At 46.1% G+C, this 23,402-nt stretch overlaps 1 protein-coding gene across 10 annotated transcripts in view; it reads right to left on the bottom strand.

Moving 5' to 3' along the window:
• Window positions 1-23,402, bottom strand: part of sema6d (semaphorin 6D) — a 188,208-nt gene that overhangs the window by 36,046 nt on the left and 128,760 nt on the right. For 3 of the 10 annotated variants that reach the window (XM_078241341.1, XM_078241338.1, XM_078241340.1), the window contains exon 1: window positions 17,160-17,358. The exons of 2 other annotated variants lie outside the window; for them this stretch is intronic. The gene's annotated coding sequence lies outside the window, so the exon portion shown is untranslated. Of the gene's footprint in view, window positions 1-17,159; window positions 17,440-23,402 lie in introns of those variants that run through there. 5 more of the 10 variants (XM_078241346.1, XM_078241343.1, XM_078241342.1 and 2 more) reach the window with 3 other exon arrangements.

Consider the following 23,402-nt stretch of genomic DNA (forward strand, 5'->3'; position numbering starts at 1 on the left):
TATTTACCCTGCTAATCCCCCTGACACTAAGAGTCAATTTAGCATGGCCAATCCACCTGACCTGCACATCTTTGGAATATGGGAGGAAACCCATGCAGATAAGGGGAGATTGTGCAAACTCCACACAGTCACCCAAGGTGGGAATCAAACCTGGGTCTCTGGCGCTGTGAGGCAGCAGTGCTAACCACTGTGCCACTGTGTTTTGGGACATTGTGAGACTGTGAATGGAAGTTGCTTCTTTCTTTGTTTTTTTTCTCATGTCAATAGCCGTTTGTCACTTGACATTTTCTTGAACCAAAGTAAGCAGCCTTGATGCCAGTGCATCTTGTGATGTCGTATTGACTGATCAGCTTGTCTTTCATTAGCTCACTGAAGGCAGGGCCTAAATTAGCAAGTTCAAAACTCTGGGCAGATTTTGACAAGTTACGCAAAACCAACTGTTCCGTTGCTGGATATTTTTAATTACTAAAGGTTGAAGAATCTCTGCTCGATAAATGTGCAGTTTGAAAAAATTATCCGTGTTCCGCAGAATGATCCCTTCTCACATCATGTCAGAGACAAACTTTGAAGAGAAAATAGTTTCTTTCTCTGCCCTTCCTGAATTTATTGTTCTCAGAAATGAGCCCGAGCCTGTGGCACATCTGGAGCCAACCACTTAAAATTTACAAATGTAATGCAATCTTTAATTCCAGATTTACCACAATTAGGAATTTTTTTCTCCATTTGAGGTGGATTAGCCTTACAGCGATTCCCGTGTAGAGTCAACACAATGTAAACATGTATGTGCAAAGCAAATGAGTTTGTTTTTTTTAATGACACATAAAAGCGACATGACATTACCACAGAGCTACTGCAGTGTCAGAACTGTTGATGAGCGTGTTTGGGCTAGTGCTTCATGTTGAGTTTAATTGTTTTTATCGGAAGGGGAAGGGGGGGGGAGGGGGGAGGAGATATCAGATTCAACTGAAACAGAAGTAGAAATACTTAAAATGACTCAAATATTGCCTGCACTGTAATATAGACCGAGATGCTTTTCACTACTGATGGTATTGAATTTAAGAATTCTTCCATGGAACAATGCTGTGAGCTCACCAGTTTTTGAAGTCTTTTTACATCACCATTTTCTCCATTCCTTTCAAGAGCACACAGGCATATGCAGGGCTCTGGTTTCCCAGGTGCTGACTGCCCTCTGGCACCTTGCTCAATTGGTGTTCTTCCTGACCGCAAAGCTTCTGCCTTCGCACGCACTGTGCGCTCAGCAGGAGACAGTGGATAGAAACAGGAACCCGGGTTCATTTTTCTGCTTCTGAGCCTTGACTACCCCAACGAACAACACAGAACATGGATCATTTCGGTCTCAATTTCTCAGCACAATGCATTTATTGATTGGGACACGAAAGGGGGACTGTTCTCTTTCCATTGGCAGCTAATGTGGATAATATCAATGGATTTCTAAATAAAGAATGGTTACAATGTCTGCAAGGAAATTATGTAATAATTAAGTCAATTAATTTGAACACAACTCACAATATTATATAAAAGTTTGTAAGCTTACATATTCATGGAAAATACTACAGTAATCAGTAAAATTGCAATGCGATTATGTTTCGTTTAATTTTCATTATTGTCCAAATCTTTTAGGACAGTATATTCTCTTGGCCACAGGCTTCCTTCAGGCAATAATCAGAATTACATGCAGAATGTGATCTCTAAGCCACTTAAAACTTCATTCTACAGCTGAATGTGATGATAATGTAGTGTGTTCCTTCAGTTATAGCGAAGAATAACTCGTTATCGGAGAGAAGTAGACGGGATTCTGTAGCAGCTGTCGAGTGTGGACAATTTCAAAATGTAACATGTACTAATTTATGTCCCCCTTGAACTTTGAACTTTATTATATAGATGCAGCTCTAGTTTGTCCCAGTGAAAGACCTTTAGCTATCGCTAATGAGGCTTGGTGCATCATAAGCTTGGATGCAATAACTGAAAGGAATAAAAAAAAACAAGGTTTCGATATCGCCTTTCAAAAGATGACCCAACCTTGCAAAAGGGCAAGATTCCATTTGTGATCAATGTCAAAACAGCATTTGTTCCATTAACAACATGTTGAAAACAAAACGGTCTTAATAATAGTTTTTGTTTAAATGGCCTCTGGACTTGCATCTCTTCTGGATAACAATAAAGGGGCTCCCATCAGTGCCATAGCAGAGGAAGCCTCTCTGGTCTGTCACTAATGAAGAGTTTGAAAGATGGTTAATTCCAATTGTTGCACTCAAGAGGTAATTAGAATCGCTTTCCTTAACCTTCATAACTTTCAAGGTTACAGTTACTTTATTTTTTTTGAGTAGTTCCTGTCATCAATTTATACATGCAAGCAAGGAAGCAACAAAATGGAGAATAATTACACTATTTCTCCTTGGGGAGAGGGAGAGAGACAAACATACCTTATTGAGTCAAATTACCCACAGCTCTTGAACAGTACCGAGGCGTTATCAAAAATGTATACAATGAATATATGGGTTTTGTGCATGGCTCTTGCAAATTTTCAAGTGAATAATATAATCATATTGGTGACACCTTTTAAAATTTGTAGTGATTACAATGATGTGCATTGAATATTGAACAAAGCCAACCTATCTACAGAATAACAAACCCGGCTAATTGGTGTGCCAGCTGCTTCCCTCTCTTGTCAGGCTTTGATGTACGGTACTATTTAGTTTTTAAACTTGCAGTTTAATGAACTTGGAATAAGTTACAATTAAGGTGCGAGAACACCTAGGCAAACATTCAAGCTGTAGGGGCCACCTCAAGTCAACTGACGCATCACTCTGCAGGTGCTATACGAAGTATGCAATTTCTCTTGAGATTTGAAAAGGGCCAAATTAAACGCAGGCTGTATTGCAATCAGCATAACGGTTAACACGGTGACAACGCATGTTTGTTTTTGCCTCAAGACAAACTCATTTTTGTGCTTTGGTGGTTGGGTGTCTTTTTAAAAAAGATTTGGATGGCAGGAATGTAAACACAAAGGTGATGTTTCAAGCTCGCTTGGTTTACACCAAGTAACTTAGCTGCAGTACACCAGGAATTGATGTTGTTTGAGAAACCCCAACAGTCTTTGCATTGTCATGTGCTAAACTGCAGATCCATAACGAATCAGCCACCGCTGAACTACAACTCCGGCTCTGTTTTATGGCGTGAGTCATTATACAAATCTGGGTCAGGCAAACAAATGAAGTTGGTTAAACTAGTCTGGGTTGTTTGAACCAAGATCCTTGAGTCAGGTTCAGGGTCTTTAGTTTAACTCCCATAGTGCTTCAAATAAAGGACCTTGTCAATGTTTCATTTTAGTTACGTCACTGAAAATAGGTAAGCCCCACCCCCCCACCCCACCCCAAAGCAAGACTAAGCATGGTGACGCCAGGGACCCAGGTTCAATTCTGGCCTCGGGTGATTGTGTGCAGTTTGCACTTTCCCCCCATGTCTGCGTGGGTTTCCTCCGGGTGCTCCGGATTACTCTCACACTCCAAAGACCATGGAGGAATCATAGAGTCCTACAGTGCAGGAGGTGGCCATTCAGTCCATCGAGTCAGCACCGACCACAATCCCACCCAGGCCCTATCCCCATACCCCCCACGTATTTGCCCTGCTAATCCCCCTGACACTGAGGGACAATTCAGCATTGCAATCCACCTGACCCGCACATCTTTGGACTGTGGGAGGAAACTGGAGCACCCGGCGGAAACCCACGCAGACAACTGGGAGAATGTGCAAACTCCACACACAGAGTCACCCAGGGCTGGAATTGAATCCGGGTCCCTGGCGCTTTGAGGCAGCTGCGCTAACCACTGTGCCACCGTGCCGGTACAGGTTAGATTGATTGGCCATTCAAAATTATCCCTTAGTGCCCCAAGATGTGTAGGTTAGGGGGATTAGCAGGGCAAATGTGTGGGGTTACGGGGATAGGGTCTGGGTGAGATGCTGTTTCGGAGAGTCGGTGCATATTTGATGGCCTCCTGCTGCACCGTAGGGATTCTACGATTCAATGAATTTAGGAAGACTAACATTTTAGACTAATTTGTTGTTAAGTGTGGAAATGGAAAAATAAGTTTCTGCTGCTGCTTATTGCAGATTTGTCGATGGACAATAATGTCCAAAAGCAGAATGAGTATATGATAAGCTGATTTCCCCAATACTTCTATTCTGAGTTTCAAAGTTCTGTGGCCGTATCATTTTAATAATTCAGTTTCCAGATTTTACATTAAGCCAGTGAGGTCCTGAAAACGTTGGGCTTTGCAGACTAACAACGATTGTGCTTTATCTGTGGCTTGATTGCCTACATCTGAAAACTCAGCCTTTACATTGATTACGTGCACTGGGGAGTTGGTTCCGGGAGAGGAAGTATTTCCAAAGTCAACTTTGGCACATAAACCTTTTTGCCCTGTGTGGACTTGTTGAAAATCTGTGCAGATGGACACGTTCGATGTTAACCGCAGCAAAAACATCTTAACTGTATTTCTCAATCATGTCCAGAAAATGGGAGTCAAATAATTTTCCAGCAACTGTATGGCACCAGAGTGTGTCAACTTCTTGCGAGCTGTGCCCAGCACACCCTCTAATTCTATCTTTTATTCTCGTTCTATGTTTCTAAAACTCTATTCTCACTCTCAAAATTTCTCAGCACCCTAGCTATGACTGTAACACTACATTCTGCACTACTACTAGGGACCCTGGTCCCTAGCGTTGTGAGGCAGCAGTGCTAACCACTGTGCTGGATGAACACTATCTTGGCACCCACATTTCACAAACAAAAGAAACTTACCTTTAAAGTCAGCTATTCCACATCAGAAAAAGCTTCAAGAAGTTTTTTGATTTGCTTTATTATTGTCCCATGTCTTGGTAGACAATGAAAAGTATTGTTTCTTGCACGCGATACATTCAAAGCATACAGTTCATAGAGTACATAGGGGAGAAGGAAAGGAGAGGGTGCTTAATATAATGTTACAGTCATAGTTAGGGTGTAGATAAAGGTCAACTTAACGCAAGGTAAGTCCATTCAAAAGTCAGACAGCAGCAGGGAAGAAGCTGTTCTTGAGTCGGTTGGTCCATGACCTCAGACTTTTGTATCTTTTTTCTGACGGAAGGTGGTGGAAGAGAGAATGTCCGGGGTGCGCGGGGTCCTTGATTATGCTGGCTGCTTTGCCGAGACAGCGGGAAGTGTAGACAGAGTCAATGGATTTCCCCCCACAGCTAACCCAGGACTTGAGTCCTGCCAGTTTGCTCTATGTATCTTTGGTTTGCGAATTAGAATGCTTCAATACCACTCTATCATAGGGTCCACGGGTAAACATGACATAATGAAATGGCCACTCTTGCTGCTAAACCCCAACAAAAAAATCGCGCTGCTTTGAAGCACGACAACTTACAAAGCGGACAAACCTTTTCTCACCTGATGGGAACAATCAACTTCAAGACAAAAAGTGTTGTCCAGATTGCAGTGTCCTCAATCTGATAAAAGAAGCAAGCCTGTACTTCTCTGCAAGTTTTGGTGGCATTAATGGTGAAATTGGGAACTGTACCCGGGCTCTGTTCTGTTCTCCCTCCCGCCCCCCCCACCCCACCCCTCCTTCCACCCCCTCTCTGCCACCCCAAATGCGCTGTGCTTCCTGACACTGCCTTTCCAAATGTGCGTGATTCCTTAACAACCTCCTGCTGCTGTATTTCACCGCCTGGCTCCCCCCACTTTGCTCCATTCACCCCACGCAGACTGAAGGCAAAACACACTCTTATCCTGTGACTGTCTCATGAGCAACACAGAGGAAAACTGGGCATCATTCTATATTTGTTTGCAATTCTTTTGCACAGCTTTTGACTAGTTTATAAACTAGGCTCAAAAGGTTTTAAAACGTGGTCACACATTTGGCCAAAAATAAAATTTGTGGATGTTTGCAGCATCATTAACTCCTAGTCTTGAACAGAAAACAAAAAGGTTCGACAGCAATCACCCTTAGCCACCTCTGAGAGTTCCCCAGGTATTGACAATCTAAAATTGGAAGATTCCAGGATTACCCATTGATTGTACATACTGACAAAACCAGCCTGCAGGTGCGACCATTGAACTGGATCACTGCAAGGCGAGGCCTGACGGACAAAAGGCACTTCATGTTCTGGATGTTAACTTTGGTTACTATAGCCGGACAATGCAGCCAGTGGTCTGGAAGGAACAAATAGCTGTAGCCAGCTGTGCTGTTCACAGTCAGATGATCTTTGTGTGGTTCGAAATGATTCCGGAGCCAGTAGCCTGTTGTGGCCATGGACAGGATGATGGATGATCTACACAGAGTGTTGGACTGCACAGAATGGTAGAAGTTCACTTTATGTCTATTAAAATGCTAATCTTTGTTAATTAACACAAATAAAGTGAAGAAATCCAGTTGAAAAAAAATAAACACGGGAAATGCAGTGGCCCATTCCAATCTGATTCTGGTCCCGCAAATATTGAATTTGTGTGGAAACATGGCTGTTTGCCTTGAATCATTTCAGTGAAGGTGTTTGATGCATTTAAGACCCAGGCAGCTTTTCTTGCATTAACAACTTTCTAGTCCATTCAGCCTAGACAACTGGCAATTGAATATAGTGCACACAATCAGAGACAGGAGCGTTCACAGGTCAGTAACACAGAAAATGGGCAACTTGAACCAAAACATCCATATTGTAGGGTGTTGATATTTAATACAGGTTTGCTCTGGGTCGGGGAGCACAGCCTAACATCAAAACTAATCGAAAATACTATTAAATTATCTCTGCACTTGGAAAAGCAATCCAGTTCATTGTTGCTTCATAACTGAAAACTGTCAAAGAAAATTGAGAATGAGGCTTAAATCTCATTTAATCTCCATTATTTTGAAAGACAGAATTTGGAAACCACCAAATTAATGCAGCGTGGGAGTGAACTTCACATTGATCTTCTACGTATGCACTTTTTTGTACCAATTTATTTAAACGTTGAAGAGACAGCAAAAATTCTTGAGCTTTATAGGTCACAGACAATTAGGAGACTTCTTTTTAAACACACGTTGGTTTTTGTGATCTGGAAGGCGCCGCCTGAGAGAGTGGTGGAAACTAATTCAACAGTAACATTCAATAAAGTGCTGGATGAATACATGAAGGGAAAATGAAATCGCAGAATGCTGGGCCCTCCTGGAAGGCTCTACCAAAGAGCCAGGCACGATGGGCCAAATGGACTCCTGTGCTGCATCCGTCTACAATTCAATGTCACTGTGTTTATTACTTGCCAACCTGACCCCGTTAATTTACTCTGGGTTTAAGACACTCTAGACCTTGCTTGACTTCTAAAAAATGACTCCTTGTGGAAGTAATTTATCTCCACATCCCTTGCCCTGGCCAAGAAGCCAAACAAAGTCTAATAATAAATGTCAGCAACTGTTGGTATACGATGAAACGACCATCAAATGGAACAAACATCAGTTTCACTGTCCTTCCTAAGGAGTGTCATATTACTGCCAGAATTCAATTATTGTATTAATAAAGTAAGCAAAAAAAAAACAAGTGCACTTACCCTAATATACTTTACAGATTATCTAAGTTTTAATGTCTTTTGCCTGTAATAGAATTGAGAGCTAACAAGGGAAAGTATACACAACTGGTTAGATTTTCCATTGGGCAATGGTGAAAGCTTACTGGTGACATTGCTAGATGCTTGCCACAAATGTTTTCCATACCCACACTGGTCTTTATTACACTTCGGCAGAAGCATATGCCACTGGTTTAAAGGTCCGAATTAATTATCGAAATTGAGGATTAAAAAATCCTGCTTTGGGGAGTGCAAGTCAGCCCAAGAATCGCAGACCAATTTAAAGAGATTTCCTGTTCCAAAAGGTTTGGTATAGGTGCAAATTAGTGAGACTTCAAATATTTTCATTCCATCTTGTGGTAGGATTGAAATAGATGAATTTTAAGATCGGTTAGCTGCACTGCACATGTTAGCAGTTGATTTCAAGCTGGCAGAGTCAGAGGACACGTGGGGGACCCCATTATCTTCCTGGTTCCTCTCCCAATTGAGGAGATGATGCACAAGACAGTTTATTTGGCTTATTTTATTACTGTCACAAGTAGGCTTACATTTACACTGCAGTGAAGTTACTGTGAAAATTTCCTAGTCGCCAAATTCCGGCACCTCTTCGGGTACACGGAGGGAGAATTTAACATGGTCAATGTACCTAACCAGCAAATCTTTGGACTGTGGGAGGAAACCAGAGGACCCGGAGGAAACCCACGCAGAGACAGGGAGAATGTGCAGACTCTACACAGACAGTGGCCCAAGCCAAAAGTCGAACCCAGGTCCCTGGTGCTGTGCAGCAGCAGTGCTAACCATTGTGCCGCCTAAGCAAAGGGCTAAGCAAAACAAGCAAGAGGATAAATAACTAATGAAATTGAGAGAGAATTTTAGATTTATTTTTAGTGTGGTAGGTCACCTTTGTAACATTAATGGGATATATCAAAATGACTCAACCTGCAAATAGATCTTTTCATTTTTGTTCAACATTTTGGCTGGGTTTAGCAGAGTGAGCAGAAAATATATGCAAGAACAGCCTAATCGCATTTTATGTTGATGTAAACATGTGACGAGATTGTCTCCCCTCGCATCAGTAATGGAGCGGTTTTCCTGACATTCAAGTCGGGAACATGATTTGCATTCTTTAACATGTCATAATCAGGCCCCTATCCCTTAGTCATCCCCTCCCCTCCCCCCCCAAAAAATCAGAAAATCCATACACGTCAGCATAGCGGTAAAATGGCATGAAACCCGGACTGGTCTCCCAAGGTGTGCATCTGGCTAAGGTGGGTGCATTGCTCAACTGGGAGAAGGTCATGCCCAGGCACTGCCCCCTGATATTGGCTGGGTAGTGCTAGGGGGCAATGTCAGTGGGAGGTTCCAGGCTGAACTCCTTTGCACTGGGATGGTATTTAAAAACGGTGCCCCGATCCTCGAGTTGCGATGTTGCTGGTGGGGTGGGCGGATCTGAGGCCGTGCCACCAACAATACTTTGTGGGACCCACCAGTTGATTGTTTTTTCTACTTGCTGGACTAAATGGCGAAGAAATCCAATGCCGGTTTTCCCGCCCGTTATCGGCCTTTGTCGATTTCTGGAAAAACCTCGCCCTCCCAAGCTTATACAAATGTCGTTTTACCAAAAAGAAATTACGGCAACTAATTTTAAATTGTATGTCTATTGACTATGAAGAAAAATTTTCGGCTATTGACTATGAAGAAAGAACATTTTTCCGTACTCGAATTTGTGAAGTGTAGTTTAATAGACCCTTCTTCTTGGCAGTTACCTGGTATGAACACCATTTTCCAAAGAGTATGATGTTGCTTCAAAATTGCAGTCACTCATGGTGTTATTTGTACCATGAATGAGGCAACTCTAGAACAAATTTAAAGGTTTATCGCAGAAATTATTTTCCAAGATTCAATAAAGGCATGTTTCCTTCAAGACTTATAACAAATTTCTGTTTTCACAGTCTTTCTGCAGGCTGTGTATGAATATATGTAGACAGAACTCCAGTATTGCAGAAAACTTTTTAACGTTTATTTATTTACGTCACAAGGAGGCTTATATTAACACTGCAATGAAGTTACTGTGAAAATCCCCTAGTCGTCACACTCCGGCGCTTGTTCAGGTACACTGAGGGAGAATTTAGCTTGGCCAATGCACCTAACCAGCACGTCTTTTGGACTGTTGGAGGAAACCCGAGCACCCGGAGGAACCCACGCAGCCACAAGGAGAATGTGCAGACTCCGCACAGACAGTGACCCAAGCCGGGAATCGAACCTGGGCTTGATAAAAGAGACATACTGTTCAAGCTTTTCATCATGCACTCATCAGGACAGACAAGAATGGCAATTGAAACTTAATTTTTCATTAAAGATTAACCACCTACAATTGGATGAGCAGATACCTTTCACAGGTATGGCTAATATTGTTCCGAACTGGACTTTTCAAAATAATAAAAGGAAAGTCTCTCTATCCCCCTCCTCTCAATTCAGGTTCCACTCCTCCTCTCGATTATTTGACAATTATTTTTGAGATCTGCCTCCTGTAAAAACCCTCAAGTCTAACTTTCAGCTAGGAGTTGGATTTCAACTGTTTACAGTCCTAATTGGCATCAATATCATCGTGCTCAATATTGATACACTATCCAAATCAGCAACTTTTACCCTTTTCACTGCTCAGTGACAAAGGAGAACCACACTGCAGCGAGAGTTTGCCAATATATATATATAGGGTGGCATGGTGGCACAGTGGTTAGCACTGCTGCCTCACAGTGCCAGGGTCCCGGGTTCAATTCCCAGCTTGGGTCTGTGTGGAGTTTGCATGTTCTCCCCGTGTCTGCGTGGGTTTCCTCCGGTTGCTCCAGTTTCCTCCCACACTCCAAAAGATGTGCGGGTTAGGTTGATTGGCCATGGTAAATTGCCCCTTAGTGTCAGGGGGTTAGTAGGGTAAAAAAGTAGGGTTATGGGGATAGGGCCTGGGTGGGATTGTGGTCGGTGCAGACTCGATGGGGCAAACGGCCTCCTTCTGCACTGTAGGGATTCTAGGATTTTTTCAAGATGGCGCGGAGCGAGGCGACTTCTTGCAAGCTGTGCCCAGCGTATCTTCTAATTCTATCTTTTAATCTCATTCTATGCTTCTAAAACTTCATTCTAACACCCTAGCTGTGACTGTAACACCACATTCTGCACTCTCTCATTTCCTTCTCTATGAACGGTATGTTTTGTCTGTATAGCGCGCAAGGGACAATACTTTTCACTGTATGTTAACACATGTGACAATAATAAATCAAATCAAGGTGTGCTCTGAAGAACAGAAACCCAGTCTTGAGCACAGCACATTTGTTCCATTTACTTTTAGGTGCCTACTGACAAATTGGGTTTTATTTTGACCCGAGAACCTGTTTCAACGTGAAAGAGAATTTAATACATATACTTTTTCAATGAAAAAATACCCAAATATCTACACAAGATAAAGTAGTTTACTTGTGCAAGCCTTGATCTGTGCAGGATATGACTAATGCATGGGTGCATTCGTAAACTATGGATGCATAGATATCGATCTCCATTCATATCTATATGGGTACGGAGTAATTGGAGCAACTAAATAAAAATCCTTTTGGATGTGTTTGAACAAATTATTTCTTTTTTTTTATTCATTGGATGTGGGTGCCACTGGCTGGTCCAGCATTTATTGCCCATCCCTAATTGGGATATTTCGTAGGTCATTTCGTAGGTAGAATATTTCGTAGGTAATTTAAGAGTCACTTGCATTACTGAGAGTCGGAAGTCACGTGTAGGCATGACCAAGTAAGGACAGCGGATTTCCTTCCCTAAAGGGTTTTTATGACTATTGACATCATGAGAATTCTAATTCCAGGTTTTATTGGATTTTCCAACCTGGGTCCCCCGAGTGTAACCCTGGGATTCAAACCTGGGTCCCCCGAATGTAACCCTGGATCTCTGTATTACCAGACCAGTGACAATTACACCAAGGCACGACTCCCCCTTCAGAGGTAACAATAGCTGGAAAGCAAAAGTTATCTGACTGGCTCATTCTAGTACCTGACAAGATAGATAAAAGGAAAAAAAAGGGGAAAATAGGGAACAGATCGCTTATTAGCAGAGAAACAAAAGGTTTATACTCTTACAAACATTGAACTAATGAGCTCTATTTTGATAGAACATAGAACATTACAGCGCAGTACAGGCCTTTTGGCCCTCGATTTTGCACCGATCAGTGAAACCAATCTAAAGCCCATCTAACCTAACACTATTCCAATATCATCCATATGTTTATCCAATGACCATTTAAATGCCCTTAATTTTGGCGAGTCCACTACTGTTGCAGGCAGGGCATTCCATGCCTTTACTACTCTCTGAGTAAAGAACCTACTTCTGACATCTGTCCTATATCTATCACCCCTCAATTTAAAGCTATGTCCCCTCGTGCTAGCCATCACCATCCGAGGAAAAAGGCTCTCACTGTCCACCCTATCTAATCCTCTGATCATCTTGTATGCCTCTATTAAGTCACCTCTTAACCTTCTTCTCTTTAACGAAAATAGCCTCAAGTCCCTCAGCCTTTCCCCATAAGACCTTCCCACCATACCAGACAACAGCCTGGTAAATCTCCTCTGCACCCTTTCCAATGATTCCACATCCTTCCTATAAGATGGAGAATGGGTACATTTTGTAGTTCATCTGCCCTTCCCTGGTCCTTGCAGTTTAGAATCATAGAATCCTACAGTGCAGAAGGAGGCCATTCAGCCCATCGAGTCTGCACTGACTACCCAGGCCCTATACCCATAACTCCATTCATTTACCCGAACTAGTCCCCCTTGACACTAAGGGGCAATTTAGAATGACCAATCCACCTAACCCGCACATCTTTGGACTGTGGGAGGAAACCGGAGCACCGTGTGCAAACTTCACAAAGACAGTGATCCAAGCCGGGAATCGAACCCGGGTCCCTGGCGCTGTGAGGCAGCAGTGCTGACCACTGCTTCACCATGCTGGAATTCACGCATTTTCTGCTGAAAGTCTCGTCCATGTATATGTTACTTCTGGATAACTAGTCCAGCGCTCTCCAAGCTGACCTCCCACCTTGCAACCTCCATAAATCTGAGCTCATTTGAAACTTTACTACCTGTATCCTAACTCACACTGAGTCCTGTTTGCCCATCACCCATGCTCACTGACCTGCGTTAGTTCTCCATCCAATAGCGCATCAATTAAAAATTCTCCTCCTTTTGTACAAATCCCTCCAAGGCCACACCTCTCCCTATCTGCATCAACTTCTGCAACTCTGAGATCTCTGCCTTCCTCCAAGTCTTTTTGTGCACCCATGGGGTGGGATTTTTTCGGTTGCGCTCACCCCAAAACTGGAAAATTCCACCCGAGGTCAACGGACCTTTGCATGGATCCCCCCCCCCACCCTGCCCAGCTACGATTCCCGTGGTGGGCGGGATGGGAAAACACCCCCCCATGGTTTTCATTGCCCCATAACTAGCCTGGGTCCAAAGCTGGGGACCTCTCAATTTAAGATACTTCTTAAACCTACCTCTGTAATTACAGTTTTCTAGTATGTGTGCATGAGACTTAGTTCAAATTTTTTTTGATAACACTCCTGTGAAGTGGCTTCTGATGTTTTACTACATTACAGGTGCTACATAAATAAGAACATAAGAACTAGGAGCAGAAGTAGGCCATCTGACCCCTCGAGTCTGCTCCGCCATTCAATAAGATCATGGCTGAGCTTTTCGTGGACTCAGCTCCACTTACCCGCCCGCTCACCATAACTCTTAATTCCTTTACTGTTCAAAAATTTATTTATCCTTGCTTTAAAAACATTCAATGAGGTAGCCGCCACTGTTTCACTGGGCAGGGAATTCCACAGATTCACAACCCTTTGTGTGAAGAAGTTCCTCCTCAACTCAGTCCTAAATCTGCTCCCCCTTATTTTGAGGCCATGCCCCCAGTTCTAGTTTCACCCGCCAATGGAAACAACCTCCCTGCTTCTATCTTATCTATTCCCTTCATAATCTTATATGTTTCTATAAGATCTCCCCTCATTCTTCTGAATTCCAATGAGTATAGCCCAAGTCTACTCAGTCTCTCCTCATAAGCCAACCCTCTCAACTCTGGAATCAACATCGTGAATCTCCTCTGCACTCCCTCCAGTGCCAGTATACCTTATGTCAAGTAAGGAGGCCCGAACTATACCTGGAGTAGTGTGTGTGGTCTCACCAGCACCCTATACAGCTGCAACATAACCGCGCTGTTTTTAACCTCCATCCCTCTAGCAATGAAGGACAAAATTCCATTTGCCTTCTTAATTACCTGCTGCACCTGCAAACCAACGTTTTGTGATTCATGCACAAGGACACCCAGGTCCCTCTGCACAGCAGCAAGCTGCAATTTTAACCATTTAAATAATAATCCGTTTTGCTGTTATTCCTACCAAAATGGATGACCTTACACTTACCAACATTGTACTCAGTCTGCCAGACCCTTGTCCATTCATTTAAACTATCTATATCTCTTTGCAGACTTTCAGTGTCCTCTGCACACTTTGCTCTGCCACTCAAATTAGCGTCATCTGCGAATTTTGACACACTATGCTTGGATGTACTCCCAATGCATGTTGCTGTTTGATGCAACAATATTCAATAACATCGAATAATTAAAAAAAAATTGGTGTGTATCTTACCTATATTTTTTTCTCCACTAAATATCTGACCAAGCTATATCCTCCCGCAATGGCAGAATGATGTATTGCACCATTTTTATCAAATGAATTAGAACGGGTACATTTTAATTTTTAAAAAATTGTTCCTTTAAGGGCTGCAAAGATCATCACTTGAGGCCAGTTGCTGGCTGTTTTGTTTTGACTATTCCGTCTTCATTCATTGCTTTAGAATTGTGTAAGAACTTTAATTTTCCTCTAACTGCAGTAGGATGCTGTATTTTGCCGCTTTTACTGAGATGTATCTCATTAGAAAGAAAAGTTACAATTTCCACTCACTAAGTTAGTTGCTAGATGATGTGTGCAAGTTCAATAAAGGCGCTAACTCTGCCAATTATCTTTCTTTTTGTAAATGGGTATATTTTCTCCTACATAATTCATGTTGGTATCAAATATAGTTTTCCTTATATCTAAGGATATTGCCAGTTGTGAATAATAGAAGGCTCATAATGTTACACGGCGTGCAACTATTCAAGGTAATGCTAGCTGGATGAATGGATGCATTTTCTCATCCTGCCCTTCAACCAGTTCAACTATTTAAACGCAGAGGGTGAACCAAAGTTCACTTGAAATACCACTCTGGAAAAGGTACGTCGGCGGACACTAGGACCTTGACGGCACATTTTCTGCAGTGCTGGAAAACAGGATTACAAAAAAGTCCTGAACTTCTCTTTTCCCCAAAGAACCCTGCACGCTAGGAAGCACAAATTAACGTATCACATCCCCAACGTGAAAGAAATAAACATTTCAGAATGCTTGCTGAACTGTTAGCGCTGACTAAAAGTACAAACTTATACAGATTAGTTTTGAAAACTTCGCAAACTAAACTTTCACCCACTTTGATCACAGTAGTCGTATTGCAGTGACCAATGTTGAGTCATCAGTTACTACTGCTAATAAAGGCATGTAACAAGCACTTAACTCAAAACAAATGTACCACCAGTAAATCATCTTATGTTAAGTACTGAGTATATGCAAATCCACTGTTTAATTGTGGCGCTAACCAGCTGATACGTGACGTGGAAATGTGTTTCTACGAGTGTGCCAATGGGTTAAGTTGGCTTCAGAATCAGTTCCTGGCCTTCAGAGTTTATATACCGTGGGCTCCCCGTACTTCATAATGTGTGGAGTTATATTCCAATTAGAAAGGTTAAAGAAGGAACACAGTGCTCAAAATGTTTGCATAGCACCTTTACCATGCTAAATATCCTAAGGCACTTCTCACAGGACTGCTAGCAAACAAAATCTGACATTGAGCCAATAATTAGGGCCAATGACAAAATGCCTCATAACAAAGGAGCAGAGGAAAGTTAAGGTAGGGAGGTGCTGGAAAGGTTTACGGAGGGAATTTCAGTGCCTAGGGCCTTGCAGCTGAAGATATGGCCACCGATGGTGGGGCCATTAAATTCAGGAATGATCAAGGAACAGAATTGGAAGGGTGCAGATTATCTCCAACTGAGGAACGCTCATCCCAAACAGAAATAATGGGAAAAGTGTAAACATCCCCCCTTTTTTTGAAAAGGCAAACACTTTCATGAACATTTGAATGAGAACGAGTAGGCCATTCAGCCCTTCAAGCCTGTTCTGCCATTCAATAAGATCAAGGTTGATCCGACTGTGGCCTTGGCGCCACTTTCCTGCCTACCCACCGATAGCATTCGACTCCCTTGTTAGTCAAGAATCTAGCTACCTCTGCCTTAAAAATATTGATGTGGAAATGCCGGCGTTGGACTGGGGTGGGCACAGTAAGAAGTCTCACAACACCAGGTTAAAGTCCAACAGGTTTATTTGGAATCACGAGTTTTTGGAGCGCCGCCCCTTCATCAGGTGTAAAAATATATCACTGAATCACAGGGTCACTGAATATAAAAATATTCAGTGACCCTGTGCCTCTCCTGGGGAAGAGAGTTCCACAGATTCACAACCCTCCAAGAGAAAACCAGCAAGTAAAATGTTTTAAACATTTCTGCAGCCCCTCAAATGGTTATTGAAGGATAGTGTCTAAAATCTTGTTAGCTCGTAACGTTTTAAGAGTATTGCTGCCAATATAGCCAATTCCTGTGGAAGTTGTAGCCTATTTCGCCACTGTACACACCTCATTGTTTTTAGCATCTGTACAGATGCTCGCCAGGTTCTTTCGCTGTACCGGGACCTTTCCAACCAGAGCTTTATAGAATCCATTGTTTGCTTTCACAAGTGCTTTTCATCAATTCTTCAGTCCCCTCCTCCTCCGTAAGTCTGTAGGGCAGGTCAGCACTGTTTTGATCCAGCTCCAAGTTTGGGAAACCATGCACTGTGCGCTGTCAAAAAAAAAAATTGGGGGCCCCCATGCCCACTGTCCCAAAAAATGCCTACTTGGAAGACCTGAGGCCCCCAGCAAAAGCTTTCTGATCTTCACAAAGTGATCAAATGTCAGCCAGCAAAAAGAAACCCCTCTCCCTCTCTCCAAGTATCTCACCATCCCCCCCACCCACTCTGGAAAAAAAAACCTTTGAAAACAAACCAGGTTCAACATTCAGTGCAATATTTGGTGTCTGTAACAAAAAAAAAGGTCTGCGAGCAGCACAGATTGATTTACTCGTTACTCCTTCCAGAAACTCCCAAGGACAAGCCATTCTGGTTGAAGATACCCGGGTAAAAATAGCCCTTTCCAGGCGCTATTTCTGCAGCTTTATTGCCAGCTTTTTCTGCAGACGCTTTAAACCCTATCTCCATTCACTGGAGCCCGGCTGACAGTGTTATGGATACAAGAGCATTAATTTTTTTTCTCGCTTTAACTCCGTGCACGAAGGCATTTGACGGGGGGTGGGAAACAAAAAGCTTTTAACACCTTACCTCATGTGTCAGCCAAATATCCCCTCAAAAAGTTGCCTTCTCAACTCCCTTTTCCACCGGTAAACTATCCGGACGGCAGAAAGCTCCCAAACTCTCTCTCTCTCTCAACTCCTCCAAGTCAGAGACACGGCAGGAGAAAAACAAACTAATGCATGGCAAATGGTGTAACTCGATCCATCTGAAGTCAATCCATCAAGACAGCAGCAGCAGCAGCGAGCTGCCTACCAATAAGCCCGCATCAGCCAAGGGGTGTCCCACCCCCTCAGCCCACTCTGCATCTAAAGCTCAAGATGTGAGGCGTTTCTTTTCCCTGTGTCTGCCGACAGTGGGGCCTCCAACTCTCTGTGACCCCTTAGTGGCCCCCTTCCCCCCAACACCCCTTCCCCCCAACCTCAAATAAGCTATAGCTGTAAAACCCTCAACAGAGTTGTGTGTGTGCGGTTTTTTTTGGGGGGGGGCTTAAAGGCACCAAGTTAAAAATGTGGATTTCTTTTTTAACCATATGCTAATTTAAAATTTGCTGTCAATTTTTTTTGGGCAAATCAAATAAACTGGAGGGACAAAGTAAAAGGGGCAGCCCCTTATATAGGAAGGGAGGAGGAGAGGGGGTGGGGTACATACTGCCCCAAGGAGTGCAAACTGGAGCTGGCCCTAATTGAATCTCAGCTACTCCCCCCTGTACTGCTCAGTGTAATGTTTATCTAAATGAATAACAACCCTGTTTCTATCCCCCCCCCCCCCCCTCTCCTCTTCCATCCTTGGATGAGTTCATCACTGCCAAGAAGAACAGCAACTGAAACACTGGCTACTTCTCAGAGGCTAACGCACCAGTCATAAGGTTTCCTTCTAACTGAAGCATTAACCCCTTTTCCAACTGAACTTTAAGTAATAAACCTTTCTTCCGAGCAACTGAGCTTTAAGTAATAAACCTTTCTTCCGAGTGACCGTGCGTTACTTAGTGCTCAGCTAGAGGCAGGTTTTTTTGTAAAAAAAAAGATGCAAAATAAAAATTAAAATCCCCCATAATGAGTTTTTCTGAATATTAACTAGATGTGACGAGCTGTAAGGTTTTAAGAGAAAAAAAATTGTATCAGAAGCAGGGTGAGGAATGGGGTTTGGTGCAAATGTCACAGCTTGAGACAGCCCACTACATTGCTAAGGTTTTTAGTTTCCTACATCCCATTTGTTTCACACACACACACACAGGCTCAAAGCCATTAAAGTTGGCAGTAACCTTCCCGAGTTGGCAGCGCTCTCTGTCTTAATCAGTTCACAAGCCATGGATGGTTTCAAAATCATTTTTTTCCAAATGGATTTCTAATGTTTTCACATATTTCAACAGCCACCATAGTTTGCATGCAAGGAGAATTCTGGATCAGCTTTCTGCTCTTGCACACTATGCATAATGACTATAATTTTAAGTACGTTTTTATTATGGAAGTCAGCTGACATAATTTCCTTTGTTAATTATTTAACGGCAATATGTTCAATAAGTGCTGCACAGAGTCCTATCTTGAAGTGCAAGTCGCCTAGCAGTTATGCGAAAATTGCAAGATAAACACCGACCTCAAAGAAAGCGTCGGTCTGGGTCTGTTGTGCCTTCCAAGATCATCAGATTTTCAGGATTAAGTCGGCTCTCTTATATTGGACAAAGGCAGCAGTTAGCTAGGACCAGGGCTATTCCACTTTCTTAAATGATTCTAGAATCAATAACAGGCAAGTCCATCAAATTAGCTGGCGTATCACAGAGAGCAACCTTAATGGATTTGAAGTTTTTTTTAACTCATTTGTGGGACACAGGTGTCACTGGCTGGACAGCATTTATTACCCGTCCGTAGCCGCCCTTGAAGGGCAGTTGAGAGTCAACCACATTGCTGTGGCTATGGAGGCAGGTAAGAACCAGGTAAGGACGGCTGATTTCCTTCCCTAAAGGACATTAGTGAACCAGATGGGTTTTTCCGACAATGGTTTCATGGTCATCAGTAGATTCTTAATTCCAGATTTTTTTATTGAATTTAAATTGCAAGTGACTACGGTCACTGAGTTGCATGGTGGCATACGACACATTTTCTGAATGACATATTTCTGATCATCAATTTTTCCCTTCTACAGATACCATCAAGAATTTGCATATACTTAAGATTGCTGAGTGCTCATGTTGCACTTCACAGATGTACAATTTTTGGGTTATATACTTGAGAAGTCAAGGGGAAGACAATTTTGGTTTTAGATTTGATTTATTATTGTCACATGTACTAACATACAGTGAAAAGTATTGTTTCTTGCGCATTATGCAGACAAAGCATACCGTACATAGAGAAGGAAAGGAAAGGGTGCAGAATGTAGTGTTACAGTCATAGCTAGGGTGTAGAGAAAGATCAACTTAATAGAAGGTAGGTCCATTCAAAAGTCTGATGGCAGCAGGGAAGAAGCTGTTCTTGTTTATAATGGTGTTGTAGGGTTAATATTGCTGGAATTTGATGTTCTGGCAAAGGTCTTGTTAGATGAATGAACAAAGGACAAAATCTTCTACTTGCTCACAACACCTAAGAAAACAGAAACACACCCCAGCCCTCTGAGAGCATGGTTTTTAGGCTCAAAGGGGATTGCAGAAAAATTAAAGGAATTTCTTAAAGCGATGACTGATGGTTTAGCGAGTGGCAACAAATAATTATTGTGGTCTGGGAGAATGGTCACTTAGATAAATGTGTAGCATTTGCCATTTCAGCTCAACAACACTCAGAGTCATAGAGGTTTACAGCATGGAAACAGGCCCTTCGGCCCAACTTGTCCATACTCCCCTTTTTTTAAACCACTAAACTAGTCCCAATTGCCCGTGTTTGGCCTATATCCCTCGATACCCACTCACATTGCTCCATCCAGCTCCTAGCAGGTAACCTTCTGTTCTTTAGTGACCATGGGCTGGATTTAATACAGTAAGAGTTTTAACAACACCAGGTTAAAGTCCAACAGGCTGACACTGAATTCCCAGCTACTGATGGTGGGATGTCAATTAGACTCATTAATGAAACAAATATCATCCATTATCCTGAGCCTAACACAATTTAGTGCTGTTTTAGGGAGTAAAATGGAAGCTGCATGGCCGTCCTCTGAAGAGCGCTGAGCAAACCTGGTTAGTAGCCAGGCACCATGCCATCAGCATCGGGGAAGGGCTACTGAAAGCCACCCCCATGCACTTAACTCCAATCCTACCCTTGCCCCTCCTCACCCACAATCTCCACCCCTCAATCCCCATCCTGCCATCACGCACCTTTGGTCTGGGGGTCCCACCATCATCTGGGCCTCTGGCAGATAAATTACCATGTGGCATTGCCGGCGTTGGACTTGGGTAGGCACAGTAAGTAGTCTCACAACACCAAGTTAAAGTCCAACAGGTTTATTTGGTAGCACGAGCTTTCGGAGCATTGCCCCTTCATCAGGTGAGTGAAGAGTTCAGTTCACAAACAGGGCATATATAGACACAGACTCAATTACAAGATAGTGGTTGGAATGCGAGTCATAACAGGTAATCAAGTCTTTACAGATGCAGACAATGTGAGTGAAGAGAGGGTTATGCACAGGTTAAAGAGGTGTGTATTGTCTCCAGCCAGGACATTTAGAGAGATCTTACAAACCCAGGCAAGTCATGGGGGTTACAGATAGTGCGGCATGAACCCAAAATCCCGGTTGAGGCCGTCCTCATGTGTGCGGAACTTGGCTATCATTTATTATCGACAGCCACCGCTCCCACAGGTGGCATGAGAAGCCGCCGGCCTGTGATTGGCAGGCAGCTCTCGGTGGGTGGGTGTTTCACAGGCGGGGACCTCAATCACCACCCCATATTGGCCACCAAGGTGCCTGATTCTGACAGGCCTCCCTCCCTCACGCAACTGGGGGGGGGGTTTCCCCAATGGTTCACATTCTGGTGCGCGAAACTCCCTCCGCCCAACAAAATCCCAGCTCATTCCTATTCAAGGAAAAACCCTTTGTGTTTAATCTGTGCACTTGCTTCCTCTGATTTTTAGATTTATTTTGAATACAAAATTTGTGTTATCTCTTTCTCCATTCATTTGGACTTTATTCTTTCCACTTGGACTTTTTTCTTGGCTTTCCACATGTTGACTCACTCTTTTCTGTTCTCATTTATTTTCATTACACTGGATTTCCTTTTGCTTCTCCACCCATCCTTCAGGCTGATTTACCTACACAGTTCACCAACTTCAATATCTATTCCTGGTTGGTTTCCGGTTACCATTTGAAAAAAAGTTTGTTCCATGTTCACTATGTCTCCTTCTTTGTTTCAGCAGCGAAAGGGGGGGCGGTGGAGGGGGGAAAGGGGGGGCGGGTGGAGGGGGGAAAGGGGGGGCGGTGGAGGGGGGAAAGGGGGGGCGGTGGAGGGGGGAAAGGGGGGGCGGTGGAGGGGGGAAAGGGGGGGCGGTGGAGGGGGGAAAGGGGGGGCGGTGGAGGGGGGGAGGGGGGAAAGGGGGGGCGGTGGAGGGGGGAAAGGGGGGGCGGTGGAGGGGGGAAAGGGGGGGCGGTGGAGGGGGGAAAGGGGGGGCGGTGGAGGGGGGAAAGGGGGGGCGGTGGAGGGGGGAAAGGGGGGGCGGTGGAGGGGGGAAAGGGGGCGGTGGAGGGGGGAAAGGGGGGGCGGTGGAGGGGGGAAGGGGAGGCGGTGGAGAGGGGGCTGTGGAGGGGGGCGGTGGAGGGGGGGCGGTGGAGGGGGGGCTGTGGAGGGGGGGCGGTGGAGGGGGGGCGGTGGAGGGGGGGCGGTGGAGGGGGGGCGGTGGAGGGGGGCGGTGGAGGGGGGGCGGTGGAGGGGGGGCGGTGGAGGGGGGGCGGTGGAGGGGGGGCGGTGGAGGGGGGGCGGTGGAGGGGGGGCGGTGGAGGGGGGGCGGTGGAGGGGGGGCGGTGGAGGGGGGGCGGTGGGGGGGGCGGTGGAGGGGGGGCGGTGGAGGGGGGGCGGTGGAGGGGGGGCGGTGGAGGGGGGGCGGTGGAGGGGGGCGGTGGAGGGGGGGGCGGTGGAGGGGGGGCGGTGGAGGGGGGGCGGTGGAGGGGGGCGGTGGAGGGGGGGCGGTGGAGGGGGGGCGGTGGAGGGGGGGCGGTGGAGGGGGGGCGGTGGAGGGGGGCGGTGGAGGGGGGCGGTGGAGGGGGGGCGGTGGAGGGGGGGCGGTGGAGGGGGGGCGGTGGAGGGGGGGCGGTGGAGGGGGGGCGGTGGAGGGGGGCGGTGGAGGGGGGCGGTGGAGGAGGGGGGGCGGTGGAGGGGGGGCGGTGGAGGGGGTAGGGGGGGCGGTGGAGGGGGTAGGGGGGGCGGTGGAGGGGGTAGGGGGGGCGGTGGAGGGGGTAGGGGGGGCGGTGGAGGGGGTAGGGGGGGCGGTGGAGGGGGTAGGGGGGGCGGTGGAGGGGGTAGGGGGGGCGGTGGAGGGGGTAGGGGGGCGGTGGAGGGGGTAGGGGGGGCGGTGGAGGGGGTAGGGGGGCGGTGGAGGGGGCGTGGAGGGGGGGGGCGGTGGAGGGGGTAGGGGGGGCGGTGGAGGGGGTAGGGGGGGCGGTGGAGGGGGTAGGGGGGGCGGTGGAGGGGGTAGGGGGGGCGGTGGAGGGGGTGGGGGGGCGGTGGAGGGGGTAGGGGGGGCGGTGGAGGGGGTAGGGGGGGCGGTGGAGGGGGTAGGGGGGGCGGTGGAGGGGGTAGGGGGGGCGGTGGAGGGGGTAGGGGGGCGGTGGAGGGGGGTGGGGGCGGTGGAGGGGGTAGGGGGGGCGGTGGGGGGGTAGGGGGGGCGGTGGAGGGGGTAGGGGGGGCGGTGGAGGGGGTAGGGGGGCGGTGGAGGGGGTAGGGGGGGCGGGTGGAGGGGGTAGGGGGGCGGTGGAGGGGGTGGAGGGGTGGGGGCGGTGGAGGGGGTAGGGGGGCGGTGGAGGGGGTAGGGGGGGCGGTGGAGGGGGTAGGGGGGGCGGTGGAGGGGGTAGGGGGGGCGGTGGAGGGGGTAGGGGGGCGGTGGAGGGGTAGGGGGGGCGGTGGAGGGGGTAGGGGGGGCGGTGGAGGGGGTAGGGGGGCGGTGGAGGGGGTAGGGGGGGCGGTGGAGGGGGTAGGGGGGGCGGTGGAGGGGGTAGGGGGGGCGGTGGAGGGGTTAGGGGGGCGGTGGAGGGGTTAGGGGGGGCGGTGGAGGGGTAGGGGGGGCGGTGGAGGGGGTAGGGGGGGCGGGGTGGAGGGGGTAGGGGGGGGCGGTGGAGGGGGTAGGGGGGGCGGTGGAGGGG

This window comes from Mustelus asterias, chromosome 24 (genome assembly GCF_964213995.1).
Source record: "Mustelus asterias chromosome 24, sMusAst1.hap1.1, whole genome shotgun sequence".
In the NCBI taxonomy this organism is placed as follows: domain Eukaryota; kingdom Metazoa; phylum Chordata; class Chondrichthyes; order Carcharhiniformes; family Triakidae; genus Mustelus; species Mustelus asterias.